Source organism: Elaeis guineensis, chromosome 12 (genome assembly GCF_000442705.2).
Source record: "Elaeis guineensis isolate ETL-2024a chromosome 12, EG11, whole genome shotgun sequence".
Classification (NCBI taxonomy): domain Eukaryota; kingdom Viridiplantae; phylum Streptophyta; class Magnoliopsida; order Arecales; family Arecaceae; genus Elaeis; species Elaeis guineensis.
In genome coordinates this window covers 12310159-12324853 of record NC_026004.2, presented here as the reverse complement: position 1 = coordinate 12324853, position 14695 = coordinate 12310159, and the positions used below count along the sequence as shown (strand labels likewise).

Below are 14695 nucleotides of genomic sequence, written 5' to 3'. Positions count from 1 at the left end.
AAGATGAATTTCAGCCACAACAGATTAGCACATCAGGTCGGGGTCCTTGTCTACTTTTGAAAAAAAGTGCACAACCCATTGTTGTGCTACCATGAAGAGCGTCCTTGAGGCATTCTAACCCAAGGAATGCTCTCCGACAGCAACTTTGGATGGAGATTATACTCCATGTTAGCTATCAGAGGCATCCCCACAACCCACTTTACCAATATCCAGAAGGAACATCGTTGGAAAGCCAAGCGCACGGCTCTCGAGGATGTTCAATAGGGGGCAGAAAATCCTTGATCAAATAAGATAGGATGGTATGGCCAGAGAAGATAGGGATGGCCTCTCCCTGACACTCCATTTATGGCTCCCTCCTTTGACGATGGCATCAAATGGTCGATCCCTGCTCGACTAATCCTTCAGTACTGGCATTCTTTCATCCTTACTTTAAAGCTTAGCTTAGCTTGGGAATTGGAAGGCCCAGTCAAAGACGGTCTGACAAATTTTCTTATCCTATGTGTGCAAGCCAGCAATAAAAATCTCGCTCTTCAATGAGGGGCCGAAGCCCTCCGTGGCTAAGAAGCAAGAGACAACTGATTCGGACCTCTGAGGGTCAAACTTTACTTTTTAGTAAATCTACTACAGCCAACATATACCACAAAGATCCATATGGCTAAAGATCAAGTGTATATATAGTCAAATTATAGCAGTCTTACTGTGAACAGCTAAGGTATATTAGATCAAAGGATTAGTCATACAACTGTATATCGAGTAAATCACTGATGAGTAGATAGCCATCCAAGTGATTTCTTGTAATAGTCATGCTCGATATCCTTATTCTATAATAACTATCTGCACTCTTGCTCCAGTATTTTTATATTACAGATTTGAGACTCGTCTATCCTAAAGAAAGCAACACATGCATCAATCTTATCAGATCATTAATCATCGTCTTCATGATGATCTATTGATCAGAAGTAATTCAGAAATTAATTATCAATGACACATACTTCAAATTCTCAATACTTGAGAATATATGTCAACATCTTATTAATCTCTTGGATGATTTATAGACATATAACACAATATAAATAAAAAATTAATATAATTTTATTGATTTTAATATTTTAAATATAAAATTATGCTCCTAAAAAATTTATATGTATCAGTCTAATTGGCTTCTAGGATACATCTAACACTACTATCAGTTATCTAGCAAACTCTAAATCTTAATAGCCATTACTTCATGATGATCAGACTGATTGTATATGAGTATGTAAACTTTTACACCTTGTAGGTAATACTTAACTTTCTTTACAACTTTTCAATCCTCCATTCTTGAGTCATGTTGATAATATCCAAGCATTGATATAGTGAAGACAATGTTTGGGCACATACAAACATGGACATAAATCAAACTCATAATAACTGATGCATAGGTTATAAATATTATTTTATTAAATTTATCACTCTTTACAATAGAAGCAACCTCGGAAGAATATTTTTCTATCTTAAAATTAATACTATATATAGAAATGTAAGTTGTTTAAGATAGTCCAAGTAGCCTTTAAGGATCTATTTTGTGAATCTCAATGTCGATAATATAAATAGCTTCATCTATATATTTTATCTCAAAATTTTAGAATAAAAATGATTTATTTTTTCTAAATGGATCAAAATTATTACTGACAAGTAGAATATTATTCATATAATACCAAAATTATGAACTTAGTCCCACTGACCTTCAAAATTATGTTAATTAATAGTATTTTTTAAACTTAAAAAATATAATTATTTCATCAAATTTTAGATATCACTATCTGAAAGCTTGTTTAAGTCAATAAATAAAATTTTTTAATCTACAAATAATGTGCTCTTGTCTACTGACAACAAAATCCTTGGATTGTTTGATACAGACCTCTTCTTCTATATCACTGCTGAGGAAGGCCATTCTCATCCATCTAATGTAGCTCCTAGTCAAAATGAGCTATTAAGGTCATGATAATCAAAAAAATATCCTTTGATGAAATAAAAGATTAAATAGTTTTTTTTTAAAGTTAATGCCTTCCTTTTGTATGAACTTTTTTGTCATAAATCTGATTTTTTACCATTCAATTTTATTGTTGGAATTTCGATTGATCCTATAGATCCATTTGCAACTGATTGATCACACCTTTCAAGTATGTTAACTAATTTTTAGACATAGTTATTATCCATAGAGCTCAACTCTTCTTTCATGGCATCCAACTATTGTAAGAATTTTTCATCTTTCATGGCCTGTAAGAATGACTTTCTATTATCACCTTTTTTATCTATATCAGTCAAATACACCACATAATCTAGAGCTATAATAGATTTTCTTATTCAAGTTAGATTTTTTGAGAGCTATCTCTTGATCCATTTATGGTAGTTGTTATACAGTTGTTTCTTTGGTGATAGAAATCTCATGGGATAGAACTTAATGAAGTGAGGATTCCTTCTGAATATTATCTAAAAGAATAACAGTAGGACACGTCACTTCAATCTGCTTTTCAAATCTAGTATTTCTTCAAAGATAATATCTCGAGATTCTCCACTCTCATTAAACATATCATCTTCAAAAAATTTAGCTTTATTAAATTCTACTATCTATAATGTATGAGATGAAAAATAAAATCTACATCATTTTTATCTCTCTAGATAACTAATAAAAAAAATAATGATCATTCTGAGATTAAATACAATTTTCCTACGGGTTGTAAACCTTAGCTTCAGCTGGATATCTCATATACATATTTTCTAAACTAAATTTTTTGCCAGTCCATAGCTCATAAGGAGTCCTTTGAACTACCTTAGTAGGGATCCTATATAACATATGCATAGCCATCTTTACAGTCTTATCTCACAAGAAAATAGGTGGGGTAAAATAACTTATTATAGTCCGAACCATTTATTTAAGCATCACATTTCTTGTTTCAATTACACAATTTTGATTTGGTGTGCTTGACATTGTATATTGGAATATAATGCTCTATTTCTTTAAAAATTTTGCTAATGATCATGGTCTTTTCTTATATATCTTTATATATTTACCATAGTATTCACCACCTCTATCAGATCTGAATTTTAATCATTTTTTTTAATTATCTCTCTACCTCTATTTTAATTTTCTTAAAGGCTTCAAAAATATCAGTCTTATATATACCATGAATAGTCATTAATGAATATAATGAAATAATTTTCACCTATTAGATATGGGAAAAAAGATATGCATACATCAATATGAATGATTTCCCAAGTTCTTTCACTCCTCCTGGCACCCTTCTTAGACGTGTATGTCTAGTTTATCTTTATATAACCTCATAGACCATAAAATTAGTGATGTTTAATGATCCGAAGATCCTATCCATTACTAGCATTTTATAACGTGTCTCACCTATCAGCGGTAGTGTCTAAATCATAATAACTGAGATGGATATTATCCACAATGGTCATGTAGATATTAACTTTATCACAATAACTATCAAGTATATCTTTACAACTTTATCAAAGGCTTATTTTTAGTTAGAGTTCAGATCAAATTAAACTAATCAATATAAATCTCAATGTGTGTTAGTATGGACTACATACAAATGGGCTTAATCAGATAAATCTAAGAAATGCTTCTAAGCTCTGACGCTATTATTCATCCACTAACTATTATTCATAGAGTGGCGGGAGCGGGATAAAAAGCTAATGAAAGCCATCATGACCAGCTATAATTGGAAGTTTGTGGAAAGTGTGTGTGTATATATATATATTAACTAATAAACCAACAAGAAAGATAAAGTTGTCATAGTGTCAGATCCAACACCCAAGGGGTGTTAGGTTTCCATAAGCAAACAACATGTGTTTTCTAGGTAATTAAGTTAGAAAGTTTTAATTTCCTCCTACTTTTTTTCTTTCTTTTTGTTGGTCAGATCTATATCCATAAAAACTTTGTATGGATATAAAAAATATTGTAATCTTCAAGCCAAACAATCCATATGACTTTGATACCATGATATTAGAATTTTATGAGATAATCGAACTTACTTGAAAAAGAAACCATCGATGCCATCCTCAATCTCTCTAATCAACCTACCTACAATCATAAAAATAAATTCAGCTGGATATGCTGCTCGCTATTCACGAGCAGCACCTTAGTTTTTTAATTCCAACTTTGAGCATTCTTGATGGAAATAGCCTTACAAGCTCTTGGATGAGTTGAAAATTAAGTTTGTTGGTGATATTTTTTTATAACGTACCTTATCCATTAGAGACAATATCTGAATCAATTAGTAATGACTGAGATAGACATTATCTACAATAATTATAAAGAGATTAACTTTATCATAATAACTATCAAGTATATCCTCATCTCTTTATTAGAGACTTATCTTTAGTCAGAGTCTAGTTGTTTAAATTAAATCTACTAAAATAAATCAGGATGCATGTTAGTATGGGCCACATCTAGATGGGGCTTAATCAGATAAATTCTAATAGATACTATTCCTTCTTTAGCCGTTATTTATAGAGTAGGGGAGCTTGGTAAGAAGCTAATGAAAGCCATCATGGCCAACTATAAATGAAAGCTTGTGGAAAGCATGCATATACAATATTTAACTAATAAATCAATAAGAAAGACAAAGTTATCATAGTGTCCAATCGAGCCCCCAAGGGTTGTTAGGTTTCCATAAGCAGATAAGGTGGAGCCATTAAGTGTTTTCTAGATAATTACATCGAAAAGTTTTAATTTCCTCCTAAAAAAATTTTTTCTTTTTTTGTTACAGGTTAGATCTATATTCGTCGGTGCCTCCAGAAGTAGGTAGTCTAAGTACATTCTGAGAGGGCTGTCGATATCCAGAGTTTTGACGACGAGGATAATTCATGGCCTTATGACCCTACTGACCACAACCAAAATATGCTTATGAGAACTAGTGACAATTCTGTTCCAAATGGATTCCTCCATATCGACCACATCGTGATTCTTTCTTTGACTAGCCCCTGTCACCTTTTTGCTGACTTTCTTGTCGCTTTGACTACTTGCCAGGATAACCATCGGATTTAGATCTCTTCTTCTGTTGTCATTCTCTTTCCTATTGTGTGTTAATATTTTCTTGCTCCACAATCTTTGCTAGGTTAAGAACCTCTTGGTAAGAGGCCAACTGCATCGGTCTCACTCCAACATGGATCCTGGATTTTAGTCCTTTCTCAAACCTCCTAGCCTTAATGCTGTCAATCACCACAAGATCGTAAAAACTTTATATGAATATAGAGAAGGTTTCGTTCTTCAAGCTAAATAATCTATACGGCTTTGATACCATAATATTAGAACTTTATGAGACAATAAAACTTATTTGAAGAAGAAGTCATTGATGCCATCCTCGATCTCTTGAATTTGCTAAGTTGCAATCACAAAAAGATATTTTCTTTGGCCCATTGGTTTCAATCCTCGCTGCAAGCGCATTGGTTGCATAATTTCAACTTTGGATATTTTCGATGGCAGCAGTATTGGATGTTTATTGCTCTGTTTCGGGGCAATCAATCAACTTTGATAAATCTAGCTAGTATTATCTTTAGCCCATCTACTCCGCTGCATGTTAAACGTCAAATTCGTGCTTTGCTCAATATTTCTCCAGCTAGAAGTATGTGGAAGTATCTAGGGGTCCCTTTAAGTGCTCATTCCTTGAATCCTTCTAATTGTCAATATTTGGTAGATAGAGTGACTAGTTGAATTGCTTCTTATAAATGGAAAGCCATGTCCTTGGCCGGTCGCTCAATGCTCATCCGATCGGTACTGTTGGCACTTCCATTATACACCATTGCTTATGTTCATGTTCCATTACTGGTGTTGCATAAGATTGAGAAAGAAATTCGAGCTTTTTTATGGGGCCATGCTGCTGATCCTAGGGCTATGCATCTAGTTTCCTAGCAGCAAGTTTGCATGCCAAAGAATCATGGGGGTTGGGATTTCAATCATTGCTACTACAAAGGCAAGCTTCCATGTGTAGGTTAGCGGTATAACTTATCTTGCAAACACAATCACTTTGGGCTTTATTAGTTATTGCTAAATATCAATTTTAAGGTTCATGGATTGCATATAGTAAGCCCAGAGCTTGTTCTGTGATCTGGAGGAAAATTTATTCTACAGGTTCCTTAGTGCAATATCATTTTCAAAGGGTAATTGGTACAAGGCAATCTATTAATGTTTTTGCTGAGCCATGGATTTCCTCTTAATGCTTCCCTACATTCATAAATATGGACCATATCATTACTGAGCTTCAGGTAGCCGATCTGCTTTCTTCTGGTAGATCCTGGAACCTGGCTCAGTTGAATCATTATTTTGTTGCTGATATAATGACCCAAATTCGATTGATTGCTTTAGTTCAGGGAAATTGGGCTGATCAACTAATTTGGCACCCTACTCATTTAGGATCATGTCCATCATTGCGATATGATTGCAGCATTGCCTCATACCTTACCTTCATTGACAACAAATTTCAATTGTTTATAGAGGTTACATATGTCTCCTAGGCTGAAGTTTTTTTGTTGGAAACTGATGTGGCAGAGACTACCTTGCAAAGCATATCTTGTTACAAAAGAAATTCTATCATCTCAGCATTGTGATCTTTGCCCTGACCAGATTGAAGACTGTTCTCATGTATTGTTGACTTGTTCTTATGCTAAAGAGTGTTGGATGCATCTTCATTGTATTTGACCAAGAATTCCTTTGTTCACTAATTTGCCAGCTATGCTTGACCATATGTCGCAAGCTTTGGTTTCATGGATTGCGAACAATTCATTTCTTACTTCATCTAAAATTCTACTTATAAGAGATATTCATAAATGGAAAACTAGATTAATTCATTTTCAAATATCTCAGGTGTGTCGGGAAGCTAATCAACCGGCTGATAATTTGGCCACAAAAGCTCTACATCGCGATATTGATTGCTCTAATACTGATTTCTTTGATTCCGACTTCTCTTATTTATTACAGGCTGATGGAAGGCATGCGCTGTATCCAAGAGCAGGTTGATACCTTTAGAAATATAGTCTTGGATTGCTGCACGGGTGTTTTTAGCTTGTATCTTACAAGAAATTTCATTCCCTTATTTCTGGAACACCATCATGAACCTGTGAGCGATTGTCTGTTCCACTTTACTCAGCTTCTTTGTGTACTGATGGCTCAGTTTTGTCACCATGAACACTACTCCTATGTTTGCAATCAACATCAAAGTTCAATCACTACAATTCTGTGGTGTTCCAGACTTGGCTATCAGTCGCAATTTTGGAGTCTATGGCATCCCTCTCTTTTAAGGAGCATTTTTATTTCAACTGGATTACTGCCGGATGGATGTTGTTGACCTTTTTTTTGTCAGTTGCCTTTGGCCTTCATTGCTTATTTATGTTATGCATACTGTTTGTACTTATCTTCTATGCTTCTGTTCCCAACTTCCGTGTTTTCCTATGCTGTAATCACACTGATCACTTATAAAGCATTTGCACCTCTTATTTACCAAAAAAAAAAAAAAAAAAGAGCCCAGCCTCCGTAAGCTTAACACCCCAAAAGGAGGATCCAATGGCCCCCATTCTTATCGTCTGTGACCATGGCCCAGTGGGCAACGTGGTGAGCGTGCCGAATAGTTGCAACGTAAACAGCCAGTGGGCCAGAGCCCAGTTGGTATTGCTACTTGTTTGCGTTTCATCCCTATGCGGTACTTTGCTAATTAAGCGCGAACCATTTCAGCTTCGCAGCGAAGGGACCCCCAAGTTCTATATGTATGTCTCTTCTTAATGCAAAACCTACCAACTTTGCCTCGATAGATGAAGTATTAAGGGTTTTTTAATTCAAATCACAATGTCTGAATCATGGTCCATTCTCCTTTTTTGGATATAGAATAGGCTTTGGGATGGCATCACGTTATTATCACATCATGTTAGGTTCTTAACTCGCACAAATCATCAAATTTAATATGAAGTTTAACTTTTGAAGCGCTTCTTTAAGCAGGCTCTCCTATGATTCCCTTCTACTATGGTTTAGGCATACAACAATGGGATAATTGGTTAAATTTCATGGTCATTAACCATAGAAATAGTCCAACATATATACAACTGTATAGAACTTAGAAGCATTCCATGTGGCTGCGCTGCACTTGTTGGTTTTGTATGAGATATATTTGGAAACGCAGGTTACGCATCAATCCATGACGTCTCATGGCAGATCTAATGGTCATCAGTATATTGAAACCTAACGCAAAGCTTCTTAATTAATGACAGTTATCTCAATTTTTCACAATGCATATTCAGGTACCGTGGCAATTATTTGCTAAACTATCAAGATATATATATATATATATATATATATATATATATATATATATGGCCATCCCTAGTGCAAGTTTGCATTAGTTTGGCAATCCATATGTGGACATTATACGATTATACTTCTTCAGTAAGAATTTCTGTAGTACAGTAGTCAAATCCAAACCCATGTTATTTATTTCTGCAGACGCCATCATCCCTGATAGCAACTACCTCGACTCGCATGTTGCAATTATGGTTCCCCGACTAACAATGGCTACCTTATTGAATAACACACCAACTTGTTTTCTAACTATTCCTCCACCAACTGCTTGAAGTTAATAGGAGTGACAAACGGCGGTGATCCACTGTAGATGTCTAGGACAGCCTCCTCGTATGCCCTCAGGGTAAGATGTACAGCGTCCCAAAATAGGTATTCATTGCGGTTCTCACAGTAAGTAGCGGTCCGAGTGCAACCGGCCGAACTTTCACCTCCACAGCATGCACTTTGGACATCTTTAAACCCTGGCGACGTGTCATTAAAACTTTTTAGTCACTTGATCACTCTAATTTTTTTATCCAAGATGTAGGAGCTAATTAATATTAGTTACATGACCTTGCACCAAGAGTAGTTATTGAGCTTACCAGCTGCTTCTGGATTAGCTATGATATTTGACAAAGCTGCATAATAACTGCCAAGCGAGTACTTCATCCCCTTCAATGTGGAGCTAAGATTGCTTAACATCTTTTTGACAGCATCATTAAAACCAACGGTCAAATCATTCATAACGTTGAAGCAAGCTCCGGAATGGGTAAATAATCTTCTTGCGAGTGGGACGCAACCGATGGGTCCAACGTCGATAATCCCAAACTTCCTTGCTCCCAAGTTGTACAACGCCTGCCGTTATAAAATGTAACTAGCACTTTTCAGGAAATTCAGAAATGTTATACTACTGGAGAAGAAAAGAGAGAGGAACTTCACCTCGATATGGCTTTTGTACTTGGAGATGAGAGTGTTGTAGAATTGTTGAATTTGTGTGCATGTTGTTTGGTGCCGTGTTGCATAGAACATAGGCAAAGACGTCGTTGGCCCCGGTGCTGATGAGAAAGATGGATTTTGAGAGTACAATGTTTGATTTGTTAGTTGTGGCAAAATATTTGATCTGTTTTGTCATAGTGAGGGTATTGCTTCCCTGGTATATAGATAAATGAGTATACATTGATTAGGTGTCGTTTAGTTGTTTAGGAGTTCTAAAGCAGTAAAGTAGGTAAACAAAAAAATATTATCTATAGATCCCTAGAATAATCTGGACTTTTTAAGTCTCTGAACTTCTCAAGTGAAATAAAACCTCTTTGAACTACTTAAAGAATTATTTTCGCCATCCACATATTTATATTCATGTTATACAGATTTATGTTCAGATTACACAGATTGATATTCAAAATTACACGTTACATAGTTCTTTGATTATCTAATTTTTATAGCTAGTTATGCAGATTTATGTTTATATTATACAGATTTATACCTTGGTTACACTATTGTTTTATCTGATTACATAGTTTTATTATTCGATTATATAATTAAATGACTGGGATCTAAAAATATCTCTTTAAGCAATTCAAGAAGATTTTATTCTATCTCAGAGGTCCAGATATTTAAAATAAATTCAGATCAATCTAGAAACTTGTAGATAATATTTTTCTAAACAAAATATGTAAGTACTGTAGAAAGTGCAGTGGTGCTCACAGTGGAGTCAAGAATTCCAGATCCTCCGGATGCGTAGTTTACTCCTACTCGATTGTTGGAGTTCTTTGGGAGGGAAAGATATGGCGGCGGACTCAACCAGAAGCCCATCTGACGGGCTGCGCACATCATCAGAGATCAGTAGCCAAAAATGGACAAGTGGGAGGAATAATAGCGTAAAAATTTATGATCCATATGTTTCTTTATTGTTATTATTTTCAATCAATATTTCTATATATATAACTCAAGCCAAGCTTGAGTAGTCTAAATATAAAATGTTAGCAAATAATGGTTATAATTTAGTAAAAGATTTATTATATTATGATAAGATAAATGATTAATATTAAGCTAGCTCTCCTAATGTCCAATGCTAAAGATTTGCAATTAATGCAACAACATTACCTTATTTTTGAGTAAGTATAGCAAGAATGTATATAAAAATATACATGATACACAGAATTATGTGTGTGCATATGTATAAAGCTATTTTGACTGAAGTCACCAGAGAAGATCCTCATTATAATAAAATAACTGGAAAATGCTCTGCCCTTCAAAATAAATTGAAAATGCAGATCAAACACTATAAAAAAATAAATTTTTGATGATAGAATTATTTATGATAAAAATATATTCATCGTAAATAAAGATATTTATGACAAAAAATAATTTTCATCGTAAATAAGAAATTATTTGTGATGAAAAAAAAATTTATATCGTAAATAGTTAAGTATTTACGACGTAACTGAGATTTACTCACAAATAATATATCATTTGTGATGCAAAATTTACGTCGTCAATAATCGATAAAAAATAAATTTTTTTAAAAATAAATAAATCTCATTTTATTGGTTATGAAAAATTTTCATCATAAATAATAATTATTTGCGATGCAAATCGAATTTGAGTCATAAATATGTAATTATTTAAGATGCAAAATTTGCATCACAAATAATTGACAAAAAATCAAAATTTTTATAAATAAATAAATCTTTGATTATTTGCGATGGAAACTTTTGTCACAAATAATTGATGAAAAATTAAAATTTTTATAAATAAATAAATCTCAGATTATTTATGATGGAAAATATTCACCACAAATAATAATTATTTGCGATGTAAAATAAATTTGCATCATAAATATTTAATTCTTTGTGTTGCAAATAATCAATAAAAAATTAAAATTTTTATAAATAAATAAATCTCAAATTATTTATAATGAAAAATATCCATCACAAATAATATATTATTTATGATGTAAATAATAGTTACGTCACAAATAACTCTTAATTTGTGATGCAAAATCAATTTACATCGCAAATAATCAATGAACTTAATAATTTCCATCAAAAAATAATTTTTTTCTCTAAAATTTTTCTCTCTAAAAAAATTAACAAAAAAATTAAAAAAATTACTTATAGAAAAATAATTCAAGTATTTTATGATCGATTTTTTGATCATAAATTTTTATATATTTTACAATCAAAAAATCGATCGTAAATATATTTTATAATCAAATATAATTTTTTTTATTTTTCTCTGAACATGATATAATTTTAAAATTTAAAATCGATCTCTATCATTCATTATCTAAATAATTATCATTAGAGTGTCACCACAAAAGACTGTCTTGATCCGATAGTCCTAGTTATGTCGATCAATAAAATTCAATTTCGATGGTCATGAATGACCACATGATGATCTAATCGATAGAAACCACCGATAGATCCGCAAACTTACAATAATGATCTCGATGATATTTGTAGAGCACTATCAAAATTTTATTTCAATCGAATATCATTATCATAATCAATTTAGTACGGAATGATTTAAACTATTAAATAAAAAATAAGTGATCAAAAGATCAAATAGTGTCCGATTATAAGATGATTTTTAGAATGATATTTGCTACTATTTTAATCATCTGTACGATGGTGATTGTAAAATTCAAACCTCGTGTATATAAAATTTTGATAGGTCCGTCGAAGAACGTCACCCCGGAGCATTGCAGTGCGAGCACGAGGGATGGTGTCTCCGTATCGATATTCTGTCCGGCTACACCACACCCATTAGAGGATGGTGCGAGCCATAGTAGACTAAGCTAGGTATCATATGCCGCAACTATGCCCCTGTGACGCTCTTCAATGAGCATCAGGTTACACAGGCTCAGAGAGAGATCTTCTATAGCTACTTATAGATAAAATAATATTTAGTGAAATATTTAAGTAGCACTATATTCTTACAATATTTATTATTGATAGGCTATATTTGATATTATTAATTTTGAGCTCGATTACATACGGCGAGCTATAGAAGATCATTTATGCTCACGTTTCAAAGATTATCGGCATCGCATTCATCACCACTAGTACGCTATAGTGCAGGACCATGGGGTGGAGGCAGTATGGTAGTAGCCATATGACAGCATCAATATCGAGGACTGGATTGTCATATACTGCAGGTATGAGGATCTGACATATCAGGTGAAGTATCCAATTTTTTTTAGAGTTTAATAGTTGAATTATTTATTCTTAAATTTAATTATTTACTTACTAGTTTGGTTGTTAACTATACAGTACCGATGTGTCTGAAATACTATGAATCGGACGAGATAGACTATTGCGCACTATGGGGTTCGAGGCCGTTCACTCATCATATCGAGTAGATGATAAGTAATTTATATTTAGCATATTTTACTCTTTAACTATTTAAATTTTTTTAATAATTATTCTCAAATTAAAGAGAGATATAGAGAGCGACAAATTTTCTAGTAGGATAGAGATCTACCAACGGACCTACCAACAATGGTCAGGAGAGTGGATGCCGGGGAGCCAGGAGATTTATGTATGTTTTTCCAACTAATTTTTTCGTAGGCATTTTGATTTCAATACAAGCTTAGAATATCTTTAACTTTAATTTTTAGAATCGTATGATAGAGATTAGATCCCAACCTATCCTTGAGGGCTCGACCGCACCCACAAATGATGAGACTATGATCAGGTACTTGGTATGAGATTCTGTTATGTTAGAGAGCTAGGATATTGGATCAGAGCTCCCCCATCCTCCCACTCATCCAGGACTGACATCCATGCTGTCTGCGATGTTCGATTGGAGGAGCTACAGAAGTAGGCTACTAAAGATCGACAGCGAGCTACTGAGGATCAATAGCTAATAAGGCAGATGATGAAATGGATGGTGCAGATGAAGCAAATGATGAGCGATGAGGCAACAGCAAATCGGTCCATTATCCTCCACCAATTTTTCTTCTCCAGATGCCAATGCTTGACAGCCAATGATTTGTTTCTGTATTTTTATATTTTTATTTTAGACCTCTTATAATTATTAAATTTATATTTTTATAATTATATTTTAATATAATAAAATTATCAAATTTAATTATTTATAGATTTATTGTCTATATTTTTTATTTTTATTTTATAGATTATAAATATTAAATATTAAAAATATAAATTAAAAAATATATATTTATAATTTATTTAAAAAATATTATATTATAATTAGCGATGAATTTATTTGCGATGGATTATTTCCATTACAACTAATTTATATTTTTAAAATTCAAAAATATTTTTTAAAATTATTTGCGACCGAATTATTTCATTGCAAATAATTTTTTTCATAAAATTATTTACAATGAATTACTTTCATCGCAAATAATTTATTTTTTTAAATTTAAATTTTTTTAAAAAATTATTTATGATGGTATTTTTTTATCGTAAATAATTTTTTGGAATAAATTTTTTTATGATAAATTTTTTTATTATAAATTATTTATTTTATTAATTTTAAAAATATTTAATTGATTTATTAAATTATTAATGATGAAAATTTTTATCATAAAAATATAATTATTAGTGACGATAAATAAAATTTTGTTACGGATGAATGGCAAAGGGTAACTTTTTCGTTTAGAAAGGAAGATGGGCACAATGATGCACGTGAGATGACGATAAGTGATGCACCCATATCACGTGCTTGTCCCCGTCAAAGGAGCAAGTCGTGCATCTCCCCTTCAAAGGAGCAAGTTATCTCCCGCCGTTCACCCCGAACGGCAGAGGGTCCCGATCCTTAAAAATGCATGTCCATCGTACGTGTTTACTAACCGGTGTTACCTTGTAAAGAAGATCCTTTTTATAACAAAATAACTGGTGAAATGCTCTGCCCCTCAAAACAAATTGAAAATGCATGTCCATCGTACGTGTTTACTGTTTAAACACTTCCTCCCTTGCTAAGGATGGACAAATCAAGTCGGACGGAAACATTAGTGCATTTAAAGCTAGAGCTCTCACGTACCCAAGAAATCGATGCCGTTGTAGCCATTGGTAAATCTCCCGGTGGGCCTCGAGTGCGGGAAGTCGATGCCGTAAGGAAGAAAGTTGGCCTTGAATACATGCGGCAGGTAGTTGTTGTTTCCAACGTCCGCCGTAGATTCACCAAACACATAGATCGCCGGAACCTTTGGCTGAGCATTCCCACTCACAAACAGAGAAAAGAAAAGAGCAAGGAGAAGAACAGGAACTAACGCCATGGCTGCTGCTTCTAATTAAGCCCTGAAGCTATTATTCCTCCTCTAGGTGCTATATACCGGGGGAGCGGTGTAATTGGGAAGCCTTGAGAAAGTCAATGCCGCCAGCTTCGACGGAAAGCTCA

At 33.4% G+C, this 14695-nt stretch overlaps 1 pseudogene; it reads right to left on the bottom strand.

Moving 5' to 3' along the window:
* Positions 1-8387: 8387 nt before the first annotated feature.
* LOC105055162 (GDSL esterase/lipase At1g71250-like) lies at positions 8388-14591 on the bottom strand (annotated as a pseudogene).
* Between the last annotated feature and the right edge of the window lie 104 nt (positions 14592-14695).